Here is a 19,122-nt window from a genome sequence, read left to right as displayed (position 1 = left end):
CCAGGGGAAAGAGGTGTGTGTGTGTGTGTTGATGTATGGTGGAACTAAAGCAACCCTGCCGATCGATAATGTAAACAAAAGCGAGGAGAGGCGGTAAATAAGGCCGACTCCTGACAGAACTGTCTACCTCAGGTGACGGAGAGAGAGCAAAAGAGGGAAATGAAGAGAAGGAGGGAGAAGAGGTGAGGAGAATACCAAACCGAGGGATGGACGGGAGTGCAGAGAGAATAACAGAGGGATGAGAAGGAGCAGGGAGGAAAAAGTGGAACAAATGGGGCTGAAAAGAGGAGAGGGAGAGAGAACGTTGAGGAGAGAATGAGGAATGAGAGCGATGGGAAATGACGGAGGTGAAGCTGGCAGAGGTAGTTTAATACAGGTGGATGGAGGAGAGGAACGTTAGGATCAGGTGTAATTGTTGAACGATGAAAAGAGAGGATGACGGCTGAAAGATGCTGGGCAGAGTTGGGCTCAGTTACATTTTTCAGTTACAATTACACTTTCAATTACCCATATTCAATTACAATTACAGTGACCAGCATTTTTTCCAGTTACAATTAAATTACACTCATTTCATATTCTCAAAGTCAATTTCAATTATATTTTCAATTACCAAAGTTCAGTTACAATTAATCACAATTGCTGAGCCTGAAATAAATAACCTAATAAAAAATAAACCTTTCTCTTGTGTTAGCTTTCTGTTAGCATCTCTTATGATAACAGGTCCTAAATCAGCTGTAAAATACACTAGTAACTAATATATATCATCTCATTTATTTCCATTGATTAGGAAGCCTAACAAGGTAAACAATAGATAGGAAATAAATGAGATGTTTTAATATTTTTGATGTGGGTGTCTAAGCCCTTTTTTGTGTCCGTATATCCCTCGATTTCAAAATGGTAAAATGGTAAAAATATATTTTAATAACTTTCATATGTGTTGAACTGTACATAGAACTGTAACATGGTTCCACAGTTTTGTGTCACTATTTAAACTCAATTACAATGTAATTAGGAAATAATTGTCAATTACACTATTACAATTGTAATTAACCTCTACTCTGATGTTGAGAATAAAAAGGGAAAGAGTGAAGGAGGCAGATATGCTAGGAAGAGAGGAAACAGATGGAGAGGATGAAGGGAAGATGAGTGGTTTCATGATGAGGACAAATCACCTTGGCAACTATAGATTACAACTTAATATTTACTGTGACAGTGTGCGTGCGTGCGTGCGTGCGTGTGTAAAACGTTGTTGTGCAGGTTGAGTTCAATAATGGTTCACTTGATGGTCATTCATCTGCATGCCATCTGCTAAATGCCACAGTGTCCTGAAACTCACGTGTACACACACACACACACACACACACACATGGCATGACTGCACATTTTCTTTGAGAGCGAGCACTGCAGGCAACCTGACTGTTGAATTAACACATACGTGAAAACACACACACACACACACACGCTGCTGCTCACAGTCAAACACACATACATTTTTCATGCATGGACCTGTGTGTTGGTCAGCTTTTCAGCTGCTTTTAATCCATGTGTCATGGTTCTCTGCTGCTATTTAAAGTCGCTCATTGCTACTTTTAAAGGCTGAATTCACTACCACATACCACATGTACGCCAGCAGTGGTGTTTGGTTTTTTTTTTTTTTACCAACAAATCCTTATTTATCCAAAAGAAATGTACATATCAGATGTATTTTCTATTTCTAAGCTCTCATCCCTTTTAGGGATGCAAGGAAACAAAAAAGCTTATTCCATCTGCTGAGAGAGTAAAGTGGGGTACACCCTAGGCTAGTCATTAGCACATCACTCCATAGCTGAAAAGCCCTAAATTTGTCATGTTTGTTCTTGGGTGTTTTTCAGCCTCATGCAGCTGGTACCACGATGTAATGTAGTAGTTAGAGTACACATTTCATTCAATAATTGAATCAGTTTTTCTCATTTGATCAGCTTTTCCATGAACTTCAAATTTCCAAAGCTTGTATTGACTTACTGTAACTCTCCAAGTGAAAACAAAAAAAAATGACCTTTTGCACAACTTGTGCAATGTACACTAATACAGAAAGTACAACTCTCCCAACAACTTTAACATAATCTATCCTCCTGTATGCATGTAGCGTAGGGCTGGGCGATATACACTATGTTAAGGTTTGCGATGTATCAAGATATTTATTGAACATGATATAGAAAAGGACAATGTTGTCGATGATATGTTTTTATTCAAAGCATTTTTTTGTGTTTAAATAATAGTTTTAGGAGTCACTGCTTTTGCTACTTCTTCCCTGCCTGCATATTACACAAACTCTACTCTGGAGCACCTCATGGAACATAAATACCCCACCCTCATTACTATGTGGCTCCTCCTTTTAAAGGGGCCATGGAGTCTTTTCACAAAAGCATGAACAACCACAACTGCTCAGTTATTTAGAGATGGAATGCTGTGAGTATGCCTTAAGAACTACCCTGAAACAAGCATTTTTCTGCTAAGATTTTCTTGAGAAAACACACCAAGATTTATATCGCTATTTTAAGGGCAGGATTTAGAAATCAGACTCCATAGTGACACCATGGTGGTTAGTGTAACTGCAGTCATCAGCCCAGGCAACGCGGGGGCTGATGGATACCCGACCGAACCTTGACGGGACCCGGACGAGTCGGGTTCGGACAGATATTTAGAACTGGTGTTCGGGTTGGGTCACATTGTGTCGTTTGCACGCAGGGTTCTTCCTTTCTTGCTGCAGCAGCCACAACTGATCCATGTTGGATGTAGAATGGAGCAGAGGACAATTATAAAGGAATGCACCGTTGAAACATTCCTTTTTCCTCACAATAACATGGTTTATCCTTATCTTTGATACATGGATTATGTAAATAGAGCCGATGGATTTGTTTGTGTTTCACTTTGGCTTTATAGCCGTGCTCTGATCTGATGTTGACATCAATAGTTCTTTGTTAATAAAATTTGTGCTTACCACTAAAACAAACGTATATATGTACATTTCACTGTTGGGTCGGACTTGGATGAGAAAATGGGGTCTGATCCACACTCTAACTGTGACACGGTTATTTATTTACTCTCCTTTGATGTGACCTGTGCACATGCCTCTGCGTACATCTGTGGAACCAAGCAGTAGTTTAGTCCACTGTGCTTGTCTCCAAGCTGGCTTTTTCTCATGCTTTTTTAGTTCCAGGCTATTGAGACGGCTCTCCAAGCTGTCGTGAACGTACACCAGCGTCATTTGACTCCACGTCCGCAGAACTGGGTGGGAAAATCAGACTCCGGAAAGCAGTACAAAATGTATCACACAAGGCAATAAGTAGAAATATGTGTGAACTCATTGTGTTTGGTTTAGAGCACCTTATCACCCATTAGAATTAAAAAAACTTAAAATGAATGTTTATTTTTTCTCAAATCCTGCCCTATGCTCTTTTAAAAAATAATATTGATATCCAGCCCTAATTTATATTATAGTTATGTTTTTAGAAAAAATCGGTCTGCCCAGCAGTTTAATGTTAAAGCCACATGTTGCCCTCAATTCAAGTTTACCAACTTTTGAACTTATACAAGTTCTTGAAAAATACAACCCTTCCACACACTTCCAAATGTATTTTTTAAGCAAACTAACTTTTTGTTACCTCATCATGTTAAAGACATTTAAACTAAAGTCTTTTAATTAATATTGTTACATGTAACAGCAGGAAATGGCCTCTCAGCAGAAACACCTCTTCTTTCCACCAGGACGTGTGCGCGTGTGCATGCGTCTACTACACGGGATAACAACAACTCCAGAACACGGTCAACCTAACATGTCTTCAGTTTGGTAGTTTTATACCATGTGACACTGCTGCACTTTTTTTTTGTAGAATGTTTGACTTTAGGAGCTTTTATCCTGTAATCTGTTGCAGGTTCATTTTTAGATTGATTTTTTTGTCTTTCAATATCCACAAAGCTGTGTTTTGCACTCCAAGGAAACTTAAAACTCAACACTTTATTGGTGGTTTAAGATGTTTAGTTATTTAATCCTGTAGATTATTATTATATCATCTACCTTAAACCTTTTGATTTTCTTTATTTGTAAAAGCAAAATACTGCTGTGCACTTTATTTTTGTCAAAGAGCTGAAAACAGGTCTGTAGTGTAACCTGATGCTCAAGTTTAGTTTGTTTTTAAAATGTGAAAAATGAAAGACTAAAGGAACTGATATAATTTAGTATTTTGGACAGCAATCAGAATCAGCTTTATTTGACATTGCACACGTTATAGAGCAACAGAATTACATTTGTTTCATCCCGTCCAAGAAACATGAAAAGACAATCATGTACAGGATAACATGGGGGGACAGGAGCAGGACAAGTGTGGGTCGCTACGAGGGCAGGGGGGAGGAGAGGAGGGGACAGAGCGTCTTTCTGCAGAAACATCTAGATGAGACAGGCTTGGACGGCTAAATGTTCTAAACTTTTCATTTATATTTGGGATAAATACCTCATGTGCAGTTTAAACAAATAGTTTGTATTGTTTCAAGGGTATTGTTCAACGTTTTACAAAAAAAATCTAACATTCAAGATGTATCCTTTCAGTTATAGAAAAGAAATTGGGATTGGCAGGTCAGACTTTTTAAAAATTGGTGATCAGTGATCGACCAGGAAATTGGTGCACCCCTAGCAACCTTTTTTTTAATGATATGGTAAGTTAAAATGATATATTTTTATACTATTTTGATATAAAATTGCACTCTTTCTGATCAGATTGGACCATTTTACTGGCTGGTTTGTGCCTGCGAGTCACTGATATGCCATTCTTCGATTTAGGAAGTTGATTTCATCACTTGACCAGTAGATTAGAAAAGGCTTTTTGTTTGTTGGTTTGAAGAGCAGTGAAGCTCGTGGTGGACGGAGCTCCTTGTGTTCACTGGCTGATATTGTGGCACTTAGCAGCTAATAGGAGCTCATTGAGTAGAGTGCAAACAGTGTGTGATGGAGGATTAGGGCTGGAGAGCTCCGTCTGCGCTGCTGAGCTGACATTTGTACCATGGGCAGAGGGCGGTGAGGTCCTCAGGGTTATCAAATGTGATCCTTCCAATACAGATCACACCTATTTATCTGACTTAGCCTCACAGCTCCTTTAGACAGATCATTATGGCTGTAGTGATGATCTCACATGGAGTAGCACAGTCTTAACACTCCTACTCTTGTGCATAAACATCGCACTAATGCATGATGCTGATAGATTGTTAAAAATTGCACTCGTGAAAACTGTTTGCCAAATGAAAATCTTGTCTCGAGCCACTCTGTGGTCAGTGTGCAAGAAAACCAGGCAAGAAGGGAGTGATGTGGCATAAATCTTTTATCATTTTCGCTGTACGAGACTTTTACAGTGTATTAGCAGTGTCAATATATAAACAGGCTTTTATTGAAGCTCTTTTTGTGTGGCTTCATGCACTCTGACTAAGTGATTTCTCAGGGACTGCACTCTCCTTCATCAGTGAGCGGTTTGACGAAGGACTGTCATTTTATCCAGACAAGTTCCATTCAATCTACATCTGTGGGCTCCACTGAAAGCAGAAAGCAGCTCTCTTTCATAACTGGTTTCATCTGCTCCAGATTTCTAGTCTTTGTCAGTGCTGCAGCTTCACAGCTATACAGGTTTTAAGGAGAAGCTTTTTGATGGTGGCATAGCGTAGTCTGATGATCCACGTTTGGGAAAGTTTATAAAATAATCACAGCTTTACTGGCTTACTACACAGTTGCAGGAAGAAAAAACATAGATTTCTCCTCAAAGCTAATGTAATTATTAGTTGTACATTAATATGTGAATAAAGGGAATTCTCAGTCATTGTGATGTAGTCGTAGCTTTAAGAAGCCGTGCTAATGGTGTCATTGTTGCTCTAAGCATCTCAATTAAGGCCACCAGTGATAAATGACATTCTACTGAAGACGTTCAACTTTTAAATGCTAACATAAAGTAAAATCTATTGTAATGTGGCATGTTCTGGATTTAAACATTGCAAATACTTTTGTCAGTGAGGATGTTTTGGTTTTCAATGGATCACTTTTGCATATTATATCATACTGTAGACACAAGGCCAGCACTATCATTACCAGTAAATATCACCTCAAATTGTTTTTGTTTTGTTTTATGTCTCCTGGCTTCTTTTTTAGTCTTTATTTTTAGGCTGGGCTACCAGACTCAAAACACCACTCACTTTCTTCTTCTTCTCCTCTTCTTGTTCTTGTTGTTGTGTTCACTAGTTAAAATCACTACTCCTCTGTTATTCATGAACGGATCAGGCTGAAATTTGGTAGCTATAATAAATGGATGTGTACGCGTCAACGCTCAGAGGGGCCCCAAAAGAAATAAAGAAAGAAAGTTGATTTCTCATTTATTTGCAACGGTTGGTGGTACCAAATTATTGGCACATACCAATATATAAATGGGGCCCATTACCCTGTACATGTCACGGGGGCGCCAGGGGGACCCCATTCTTCAAATGACTACTCCTTCGTTAGTTCTTGTTAGATCAGAATGTAGGTTGGTATGAATGCTCTATGAATGAATATGATGAGACACCCAGAACCCTTTTTTTGAAATGGGGCCCATCCCCGTTTCCGGTAATTTCCAAATTTATGGGAACATAGCCGTGTGATATATCGTTTCAAAGGTAATTCAACGTAGATTACGATTATGCCTCACACAATTTGATTAGGGGCCCACCCCCCTTTTTTAGACAATTTCCATTAAAGTCGGTTTCTCATTTATTTGTGAGTCAAATTTTGCCCGAATCGTTGACACATACCAATATATGAATGGGGCCCATTACTCTGTATGTGCCCCCGGGGGCCCTATTTTTCAACTACTCCTCCGTTAATGCTTATTGAATGCTTAAGTTCACATGGATATTGAATGAGCGGATGTCAAGCGCCTCTAATAGACCTTTTTGACGGTAAATTCTGGTAATTTCTAAATTCATCGGAATATAGTCATGTGATATATTGTTTCAAATCCAATTCAACGTAGATTACCATTTTATGTTGCACAATTTAATTTGTATTACTCGGTGGAACCGAGTCATTTCACTGAATTTTTGGGAACGTGGTACGTGCAGTTTGACGCGGAGACGTTCCGCGAGCCCGGCCGTTGTTCATCAGAACTTGTTTAGTCAATATCTTTATTTTATTCTATTCTAAGTTGAATAATTCTGGAGACGCCTAAAATTCCTTCCACTAGTTTGGCTTTCCGTTCCACACAGAGAGTACCTGTAATTGGCTTATTTAGCATCATGTTTATGATCACTGTCACGCTGTCATGGGGGTTGGGGGAGTGACACAAGCGCACCAAAGGATTGGCCATTAGCATTTCTAATATGTTCACATTTACCAGTTCTTGACGGGACAAAATGTGTTAGATTTGATTATGTTTCACCTGTGCCATCTACTCCTTGTCCTGGGAGAGGGTGCGTCACAGAGCTGATCAGCTGTGTGCTGGGGTGTGCGCGTCAGCTTTTGCAGCTCGTTACATTGAAACTCTTACAGACGTCAGACTAATGTCCAACTATTTTAACACTGTGTATAACGTAAAGCCACAGTTTGATCCACTACACCAGTAAATAACAAGTGAAACATTGATGTTGATGATAATAACGACTAATGTGCGCTGATCATTTCTGAATGCAGGAATGTAAGTAGTTAATAAAATCAGGCTTTCCACACAAACAAACATTAATCTGACGTTAATATGAGGGGAAAAGAGAGATTTTACCTGTGGTTCAGACAGAAAAATGTGTCCGATCCTCACACTACAATATTCTTATCAATAATCTGATCAAATCAACCTGTTACATTGTTTATTAACGAAGGCATTTCAAATTAAAAGTGCGCATTAAAATTTTCAGGGATTTCAATGACAATGACATTACACTTTTGGTCGATATACGCATGGTGGGCGTGTCAGGAGCCTGCACCGGAAAAGATGTGCAGGAGAAAGGTGCGTAACTGCAGGCGCGTAAAAAGCACTGAAGTCCAGAATAGGGCCTAATATGCATAACTATAACGTCACATTTTACTCACCCTAAAACAGTTGACTCTTCCCCACCCTCTCCATTTCCTACCCTGATTCCCTCTTCCCTGTTCCCTTCCCCCTCACCTAGGTGTAACACTGCCTTCTCTTTTTATATTCTCCCTTTGATCAGGTGTTTCTTACCCTTCCTTAGGGAGGGGCTAGTATGGTCACAATTATGCAATAATTACTACTTCTTGTAGTGTTGACCTTCGACAGCATGTGCAGACTAAGTGAAAAAAAATAAATAAATACTTAGTAGTTCATTCTCACAGCCTGGTACCAAATAGCCTGGCCTCTGTTTTAACTAACACACACACGCACGCTGTCACAGTGAATGAGAGCAGCATTTTGTATCCATTGATTATAGGACATTTGCCTAAACCAAAACTAGAAAAAGGGAAAATGTCCCACTGCTCAAGTGTACTAATAACTTTTACTTGTCTTATTCCTAACCTGGTAAATCAGGTTTTACTTTGTACAATATATTAGTGGTTGGAAAATGTCCCTTTTTAGATTTTCTGTTCATAAAACGGACATTTGCTGAAATAAAGGGACTAATCTAAATGATTCAGGATGGACTGTTTTTATGTTTTCTGTAGAGCCCATTACCTCCTACTGACCTTACCTAGTAAAATTAAGGTGAAAAGAAGGGAGGGCCTTACTGCATCGGCTGCCCGTTTAGAAGGCTAACCCCCAATTTCCACCGGATCCGAAACTGCTCCCAAACTGTTGTGGAACGCAGCTGATAGGTTTCCATTAAAGTCAGTGGCGTTTTCACAGCTGTGTAACTGCTCCATCATGCTGGAGCCCTCTGCAATAGATACGCAGCCCTTTTATTTTTGCTGGACGCCGGAGCTGTGCTACAGCAATTTAACAAAGATAAGCCCGTGCGGGACAGGAAGTAGTGTACAACACATTATAAAATAACCAGTTTATTTTCAAAATAAAATACTCTGTGTTCAAGGCAGATTGTAATTCCATCCATTTACAGACCCGCTTGCTCCTTCAGGGTCAGGGGGTCTTCTGGTACCTAAGCAACAAAGTGCTTTCTTCAGGCGGCGCTAGCTGGGATTGGATCTTATTTCACATGAAAATATTGACGTTATCCATGGTTAGCTCACAATAATCTCCACAAAAGATGAAGAGCTACAGGTCAGGATGGAGTGGATTTCCTTCTGCGCCTCTTGAAGGACACAATGAACTGTGTGACTTCAGCTTCTCTTTTATTGACGACAACCTTCAATGTCGCACAATTACACATGAATTTTTGGGATCTCGTGAGTCCTCGCTGCAACGGATGCACATCACAGATGAGTGTGTGGGGTTTGACTGACTGCAGATTGCGCTGCAGTTTCAGAGCAGATACGCATCCAGTGGAAATCCTGTGTAACAACGCATGCGTTTATCTCTAAAATCCTCCAATAACCCCAGAGTTAGTAGCTTTGGGACTAGTCACATTTTTGATCAGTCACTAGAGCATACCTGTCAGGTCTCCTGTTTTGGCTGGGAAACTCCCGTATTTGACCCCTCTTTAACGCCATTGTCCCGTATTAGTATTTTCTGGTAAAAATATCCCGTATTTTAATGTAATAATAATTAATAGATGCCTTACTAAACTGAACGCTGTCACTAGCCTCGTGGGAACTGACACCTAAAATGGCCTGACAGTTCTCGCGAGATTAGCGCCGACATCTGTACCAAACCAGGAAACAACTCAGAACAGAGATGATGAATGAAGATGTTACGGTAAAAAAAGCAAAAAACTGGTGTAAATACCTTGTAAAATGTGACAGAGTTTATCTTCCTAAAGACCATCAGGATGTGACACAGTTACACGTTCTGTTAGATTAATAACTGAGATTTTAACGTCTACCACAGAGGAAGGAACGACGTAAGTCAGCATGAAAAATCAGCCAATCACAAACGTCACAAATATACACTGCTTTAAAAAAGTGTTAAAGAATGTAAAGTCTGCAATAAATGTGTCTAATAAGTCATTAGTGAATACCAGAGAACCACATGAGTGAGTATGAGAAATTATAAGAAAATATGTAATAAAATAAAATGTAAATGTCTAACTTGAAGTCAAGCAACGAGAAATTAACAGTAAATATTCAATGTGTTGACTTGTATATGAACTAGTATATTAAATAAACATAGTTTTAGGAGTCGCTGCTTTTACTTCTCAGAACAACATGTAAAGCTCAGTTAGATGATTAATGACCAGACCTTCCCCATAACAAGCTACACTTCATAACTCACTCACACGTGCTGTCCCTTACAGGAGAAAAAGCCAAAAATGGCTCATATTGTGCAGCTGTTTGTTAATAAATGAACCTGTGTGACATTTTGTATCAGCAAATTTATCCCAGAATTGTCTTTCTGGTCAGACTTTATTTAATAAAATTATATAGATTTATATTATATATCACTATTTTGAGAAAATATATTAATATATGAGTTTTGGTCCATATCACCAGCCCTAGTAGGAATGTTCACAGCATTTCAATGTTAATAAAGGTCAACCAACCAGATTATAATCACATAAATGTATTTAGTAAGTGGTAGACACAGGGTATTTTAGATTTCCTGTACACTAAAATATAAGGGATACTGGAGCTTCGTTGGGAGGGTGAGACGGCTCATAGCGGGCGCCAGAAAATTTCCCTTGTTTTTGAAATCCAAAACTTGACAGGTATGCACTAGAGGGCTAGAAGACGCTAAGTTAGCAGCACATTTAGTACATAGTACAATTTTGTCGACCAATGATCTCTGAAATCTTGTTAACTTTGGCACAGATTTGATCCAAATGAACCGCATGTCTTGTTAAATGAAATTTCTCCTGCATGAGACACATATTAGCTGCATTGTGGGCAGGGTTGATCATTTTAGTAGGACGTGTTCATTAAAAAAAAAAATATATATATATATATATCTTTAAAGTGCCACTGTGTCTATCATACTGTCGTCAGCTCTACTCCGAACCGAAGAGATGAACATTTTAAAGTTTTAATTTCTCACTTTCCTTCAGGCGACAAATCCCAGAAGTGTATGGCCAGAGACGACAAAACAAAATTCATTAAAAAAAGGGGAATTTTAATCTTGCTTTGTTGACACCATAACATGGATTGACAACAATGTTATGTGTACATCAGCTTTATGTGTATGATTACATTTATTATATTTATTCACTCTTTCCTTTATTACAGACAGGGTGACTAACTCTACATTCTGATGGATTCTAGACCAAGTACAAGGCTCTGTCTGACTTTAAAAAGAATCATGAACTGGTTAACCATCACTAGCCAGTCATTAAATAGCAGGACTGGTATAGCTGGTGCTGTGAAGGTGATTTGGTGTTTTTAAGATTTGTGGCAGTGGTTGTCTAATGTTTATAAAAGTGGACTTATAACCAGAGGGTTGTTGGTTTGAATCTGCAGTAAAAGCCCACAGTGATGGCTCCCTGGGTGCTGCACAGTGGCTGCTCACTGGTCCTCAGGGAGGTTTATTTATTAAAGACATCCACAGTTAAATATCACACTTTTTATTGTCATGATAAAACTTTTTTTGTTGTTTTCATGATCCATGTTCACTGGCAACTTGTTTATAGCTTTTCCAAGGCACAGCCTGAAAGATTTAAACCTGGGAGGTAAGTTTCTTTTTATCCATTCACCAAAATACAAGATGTGTGCAACAAGGTTTTGCTGCACTGGTTTCTGCCGTTTACTCCAAAAAGTTTCTATTGTGTCAGATCTGGTGATGATCTGTATGTGAAACTCATCTTTGATTGCTTCTAAATCAAATAAAACCCATTTTAATATTTTTTCATTCAGCAAAGTGTAGCACAAAGTGTTTAAGACATTAGACGCTCATCACTACACACCTGCACCACAAAGCTCTATGCAGATGTGTTCATGTACGTGCTTTAAAAATCTAAATTATTGTGATCTTTTACACTTTGGATGAAGGTGTCTGAAAAGTTACCAGAGGTAACTACTTGTTAGGTTAGTTTTACTCTACTGATGATGTGTTGTTGCTATAGTAGCCATGTCCTATCTATTTAGGATCAATGAATAAATGCAATGATCACATTGATGCAATATTTAAATAGGAACAAAATATTGATTTGAAAGAACGGCAGAGAAGGTCATGTTTGGTAGACATCAAGATGATGAGGATCACTCAGTAATAACAAAATTATGAAATCTGCTTGATAAAAGTGAAGGTACAGGTGTTAATAGCTATTAATATGTTCGCCTTCTATTCCTCAAGCAGACCTAATATTTGTACGGTATGTAAGAAAAAAAAAAAAAAGAAATTCCCTTTTCATTTTTATGGGGTGGTACAGTATGTTTGTCTTCTTCTAGCTCAGGTCCTCTACCAGAGACCTGGGAGTTTGATGGTTCTACACTCTTTTGGCTCGCAAGCTACTTTTTGCCACATGATCTACTGTGTTAGGGGCAAGGACGGACTGGCCGCCGGTGGGCCGCTGGGTCAGGCCATGAGAAAGAGAAAAAGAAAGGAGGAATAAACATATCTGAAGTATCTCTGGCTGGGAAACTCCCATATTTTACCTCTCTTTCTCACCATCATCCTGTATTAGTTTTTTTTCCCTTAAATATCCTGTATTTTGATGTAATAATATTTAAAAGATAAATAAATTAAAACTTTGCTCTGCCTCTCTAAACTGAACGCTGTCATTAATCTCGCGAGAACTGTCACCTGAAATGGCCTGAGTGGCAGTTCTCGCGAGATTAGTGCCGTCAGCAGCAACAAACCCGGAAACAACTCAGAACAGAGATGAATGAATGAAGACGCTCTGGTGAAAAAAAATAAGAACTCGGGTAAGTCCCTTGGAAAATGGGGCGGAGCTATAGGGGGTGCTGGGAGGGCGGCACGCCTCCGGATAGGAGGTAGGACTTACCAAGGTTCAGGGGAGCTGAGAAGGTGGGTCATCCATGACTTGTGCCCAGAGGCTCACAGAGTGTAGGCAGTCACCCATCATGTAGATTTATACAGGGGTTCTATAGGCCCATTTTGTGTGACGTATGCATACTAAATTAGGTGCATGCGCTCGCAGGCTTGGTGTAAAACAACCGGAGAACTGCTGAGGCGATGGTGCACGGGAGCGGACGGAGCGCTATCTCAGTCTGGATCCAGTAAAAGGGACCATAAAAAGCTGTAAATGGACTGATCTGCAGACGTGGGACAGTGAGATGAAAACTCTTCCAGTGAAAATGATCAGAATATTTGGTCTTATATTTTCTTTAAGGTGGTATTAAAAAGTTGTTAAGTCTTAAATATAACTTCTTCCTACCTGTAGTACCTGTTGTAGCTGTTCTGGATGTCTCTAATGTTCCCCTCTGGTTGTTCCCTCAGTCCTGATCATTCTGCCTCTCTTTGATATCAACTGGCCATACTTTTTTATCCCCATCCTGATGTCCTTGCTGTATATCATGTAGTGATCTGTGATTATTGATTCTTAGCATAAACCTTGTTATCCTTATACAGTTTTGTTGATACTCTGACAGATGGGGTAGAGGCCTATGGAGAACAGCAGTGGTGACAGTGCTTGGTATATGCCTCACTTGATGTTGATCTGGACAATGGGCTTTGAGTTGGTCTCCAGGGTGGTCTTTCACATTCCCATGGAGTTTTTATATGAAGGCAACTAGTTTGCTGTTGATTTTGTACAGTTGTACATTCCAGAATCCGTGTGTGGGACATTGAGATGTTGGCTTTCTTGTAGTTGATCCAGGCGGTGCACATGTTGGTCTTCCTCCTCTTGCAAACTTAGGCAATTGTTCTGTCCACCTGTAGTTGGTGCCTGTGTTACTGCCAATTCCTTTCTGTGCCTCGTTCATGTGCCGACTTATCTTAGATGCCTGGCAGGAGATTCCATGTTGCAGAGAGACAGGTTATTGGCCAATAGTTGGATGGGACATTTCCTTCATGATCACGACTGTTCTGCCTTGAGCCAGTAATTCTGGGAGAGACCCATCCCTCAGCAGCTGGCTGTTCTGTGCTACTTGGAATTCACAGCTGATTTCTTTGGCTATTCACATCATTTTGCTACTGTTACGGCCAATAAACTGCAGATAGAAGTAAGTCACATGGCTACTTATTCTGATTGTAATTTGGGACAACTGCTGCTTCAGGAAGTTTGTGTTTCTGTGGTAGGAGCAGCAGTGTAATTCAGTAATTAGAGTCAGCTGTTTTAAATGCTCACAGTAAGTCGCGCGCTGCAGACAAACAAATTGCTTTCTTCTGTGCCTCACATCTTTGCTGACCACAGAAATACATTTAAGCCATCGTAAAATGTGTTTCCCAAGCGCAGCAGAGCATTGAGTCAAAGACGAGAACACGTCAGCTCATCGAATAAAGGAGTGGAGTTTAGCGCCGTAAAATTAAACTGTGTTTCTGAGTTAACACTAGCTTCGATTCAACCCTTAACTGAAAGCAAAGATATCAATTGTGCATGTGAATTGCATTAAATTAGTTAAAACACCTATTAACAATAACAACCATTGCTGGGGGTTTGAGTTAATGCATAGTAATGCAAATGTCCAGCTTTTGTTACAGTCCCTAAGCAGGCTGCTCCAGTAACAAAACATTTTAGAAACTTTGAGGACTAATTTCTCAGTTATGTAGTTTAGAGATTGCCAACATTCAAATGGCCATAACTTTTTTCAAATATTGTTTTATTTCTGTGTGTGTGACATCATTGGAACAAGTGGCCGACTTGTTAATGGTTTTCTTTTGGTGTGTCACATGTTACAGTACACTACATGACTAAAGTATTTTGGATTGGTTCCATTATTGCCAATAAAGGACATATTTAATTCTAGACATCACTCTTTGTTGTTCCAAAATGACTCAGTGCACAAAGCCAGGATCATTACAACATGGTTTGATGAGTTTGGACTGGCCCACACAGAGCCCTGATCTCAACCCCATGGAGTACTTCTGGGATAAACTGGAATGGGGATTGTGGGCCAGGCCTTCTCGTCCAATATCAGTGCCTGAACTGATACATGCTCTACAAATAGGATAAGCACAGATTTCCACTGAAAATATCCCACACATATCCTTAATTGCTTTAAAATGTAAAATTAACACATTCTGAATTCATGTATAAGGTTTATATGGTCATCCTGGAGGTCAAACAGAATGTGACATTTGATGTATACAGGGTTGGGAGGGTTTCTTTAAAAAAGTACAATTACAAGTTGCCTGTTGAAATCAGTCACTTACTCTAAGTACCTGTACACTATATTAAAGTAATGTAACTGATTACTTTTGGATTACTTCAACACCAAACATGCAAATAAAGACACAAAAGGATAGAATATGTGTAACCTGCTCACTGTATCATTTTAAACAAACATAAAATCACCTTTTACAGTCACACGCATTAAAGGAAATGTTTAAAACAGACTTAGAGGACTCACAGTAGTTTAAATAAATAAGATTATCAATCAATTTACTCATTAGTTATGAACAATTCAGTTGAATCATTGACCTAGGCCACAGATCATACTGTAATGACGAGCCTCCAGCCGTAATCCAAGTTTTGTGAACTTTAATGAAGAAGTAGAAACCCGACTACTGTGGGCCGTAGTCGACGCCAAACCAAAAAACAACAACAGGACGGAGGTACCGTCTCACACCCCTCCTCCCCCAGCCTCCCAGCCAATCACCACCTAGAACTCCCGTAAACAAAGATACACATTGGTAGGAAAAGCTGCACGCAACGATGGTGCATTCAAAGCCATCGGACATCTCAACACCAGTGAATCATTGAACACACAACAAGCAGAACACACAAACACAGGACCCAGTCCGTTACACAACCCCCCCCTCACAAAGACCCTCGCCCTCGAGGGTTACTCAACAAAGTCCTTCCAGCGTGCAGGGGGCCTCCGTGTTCGCCGGGGCCTTCCTGTGGCAGGGGTTATTAAATCAGACGGAGCCCAGGAAAAGCGTCTCAGCTCCTGATTAATGTCAGTGTAAGACCCTTGAGGGGGTTCAGTAGCAGATGGTGCCAGTTGGGGCGATGAACACGGAGCAGGTAAGGAAGCATCAGTCTCAGGACTCAACCATTGTGGAACGGCTGAACCCCGGTATGGAGCTAGCCGGTCCTGATGTAACGCAACTCTCCTCCCTCTTGGTGGCAGCTGGACTCGGTAAACCACCTCTCCAAGCCTTTCAAGGATTCTGCACGGCCCCATCCAGTTACTGTCCAATTTAGGGCACCTACCCTTTCTTCTCCGGGGGTTATATACCCAAACCAACTCCCCGGCTGCAAACTGACGTCCCGTGGCTCGGATGTCATAGTTCCTTTTCTGCCTCGCGCCTGCAGTCTCCATCTGATGTCTGGCAAAACTGTGGGCAGATTCCAGGCGGTCCTGCAGTTTCCGAGCGTAGATCGGCCCCGGGGGGTCAGTAGGAGTATCCGGTGGTCTCCCCACCAACATCTCAGCTGGGGTTCGGATCTCCCTGCCCAGCATCAGGAGAGCCGGGGAACATGAAGTGGAATCCTGGGCAGTGGAACGGTAGGCCATCAGCACCAGTGGGACGTGGTTGTCCCAATCCCGTTGATGACTAGCTGTCACGATTGCCAACTGCTGAGCCAATGTGCGATTAAACCTTTCGACTAATCCATCACTCTGTGGATGGAGTGGAGTGGTGCGGGTTTTCCGAGCACCTAGTCTCTCACACATGACGGCAAATACACGAGATTCAAAGTTTCTGCCTTGGTCTGTGTGGATTGTCTCTGGAACCCCGAACCTGCTAAACATTCCGCCAATCAGAGCGTCCACCACAGTCTCTGCCTCTTGATCAGGGAGACTGTAAGCCTCTGGCCACTTAGTAAAGTAGTCCATTGCAACAAGGATGTAGCGGTTTCCTTTCTCTGTACACGGAAATGGTCCCAAAACATCAATCCCTACTCTTTCCATTGGAGCCCCTGTATGAAACTGTTGGAGCAAAGCATGTGACCTCCCGGTGGGGCCTTTCCGGGCAGTGCAGCTGTCACAGAGGCGACAGAAATCCTCCACATCTCTCCTCTGCTGCCCCCAGTAGAACCCCTGACGCAGGCGGCGAAGTGTTTTTGTGACACCGAAATGTCCTGATCCAGGCGCTCCGTGCATCGCCCTCAGGACAGCATCCCGTAGAGAATGTGGTACCACAACCTGCCACTGGATCTCGCCTGTCGCTGGTTCTTTCCAACCCCTTTGGAGAATCCCATCACAGAGACGCAGAGTTTCAAACATGGACCAGAGTCCCTTTGTTGCGCGTGAATGCATGGCTATGTCATCCCACTGTGGTTTCTGCTGTGTGCTAACCCACGTGACCACTGGTGAGATTTCTGCATCCTGCCTCTGTTCATCTAACCACTCTGTGGTGCTCACTTCAACTAAATCCCCGGAGTCTGGCTGATCTCTCAGGTTAGTAGCCAAACATCTAACACCACCTCGTGACTCGTCCGCCTCCCACATCTCCCTTTTCTCACAGTAGTTGCAGTTGTCTGTAAAACAAGGCCGGCGAGAAAGCGCATCTGCATTACCATGGTACACCCCTGGTCTATGGACTACAGTGAAGTCATAAGCTTGCAGTTCCTCAATCCATCGCGCTAACTGACCCTCTGGTTCTTTGAAGTTCATTAGCCACTGTAATGCTGAGTGATCAGTCCTGACTGTGAAATGGAGCCCCCCAAGGTAATACTTGAAGTGTCTAATGGCAGAAACAACAGCCAGTAACTCTCGTCTTGTGACACAGTAGCGGCGCTCTGCTTTGTTAAATGTTCTGCTGTAGTAAGCTACTACCTTCTCTCCACTCTGGGTCACCTGGGTCAACACTGCGCCTGACCCCACCCCGCTGGCATCCGTGTCTACAATAAATGGTAAGTTGGCATCCGGGGGAACAAGGATAGGGGCCTCTACTAAAGAATTCTGCAGCTTAGTGAACGCTGTCTCACACTCCTCTGTCCACTCAAAAACCTCTCCTTTCTGTAGTAGGCGAAACAGTGGGGCTGCTATGCAGGAAAATCCTTTTACAAATCTCCTGTAGTAAGATGCCAGTCCCAAGAAACTCTTTAATTCTGACACAGAAACCGGAGTGGGCCACTCTTTCACTGTCTTTACTTTCTCATCTAAGGTGCCCACCCCCCCCTCACCAAGCTTGTGACCAAGAAATGAGATTTCATGTCTCATAAAGCAACATTTTAGGGGGTGTAACTTCAAACCTGCCTGAGCTATTCTCCCAAGCACCCTTCTAAGTGCGTCCAGCGTAGCCTTAAATGATGTTCCATGTACCAAGATGTCATCTAAATACACCACACACTCACTCTTTGGGAAATCCGCCAGCACTCTGTCCATCAGTCTTTCAAACGTAGCAGGCGCATTACACAGCCCAAATGGCAGGACCTTAAATTGCCAGAGGCCCCCGTTTGTGATGAAAGCTGTCTTTGGTCTGCTTTGGGGGGCAAGCGGGACCTGCCAGTATCCACTGCGGAGGTCCAATGAGCAGAACCAAGAAGAGCCAGATACAGTATCCAGGGCCTCGTCAATGCGGGGCAGAGGATAGGGATCTTTTCTGGTCACATTGTTGAGCGGCCTGAAATCCACACAGAACCGCCATTCCCCTTTTTGTTTCTTTGGGACCATCACAACAGGAGAAGCCCAGGGGCTGTTCGAAGGTTCGATTATTCCCGCCCTCTGCATTTCCCCCAGTGCTTTATCTGCAGCAGTCTGCTTCGCCAAAGGAAGCCGACGAGGTCTCATCCGAATTGGTGGGGCATCTCCTGTATCGATGTCATGTTGAATTAAATCCGTGTGACCAACATCATCCTCTGACAACGAGAAACAGTCTTTAAAGTCCACAAGAAGCCTAAGAAACAGGTCCTGCTCAATGTCAGACAGTCCATCACAATTTCTCTCCCATATGCCCTTCACAGCCAGCATCCGAGCATCAGGGTCAGTCTGCGAAGTGGCGCCCCCTGGGTCATAGTCTATGTCACACGCCACTGGCCAAGCAGGGGGTGGGGGAGGAGGTGAGG

Source organism: Gouania willdenowi, chromosome 10 (genome assembly GCF_900634775.1).
Source record: "Gouania willdenowi chromosome 10, fGouWil2.1, whole genome shotgun sequence".
Classification (NCBI taxonomy): Eukaryota; Metazoa; Chordata; class Actinopteri; order Blenniiformes; family Gobiesocidae; genus Gouania; species Gouania willdenowi.
Note: the sequence above shows the minus strand (reverse complement) of the source record.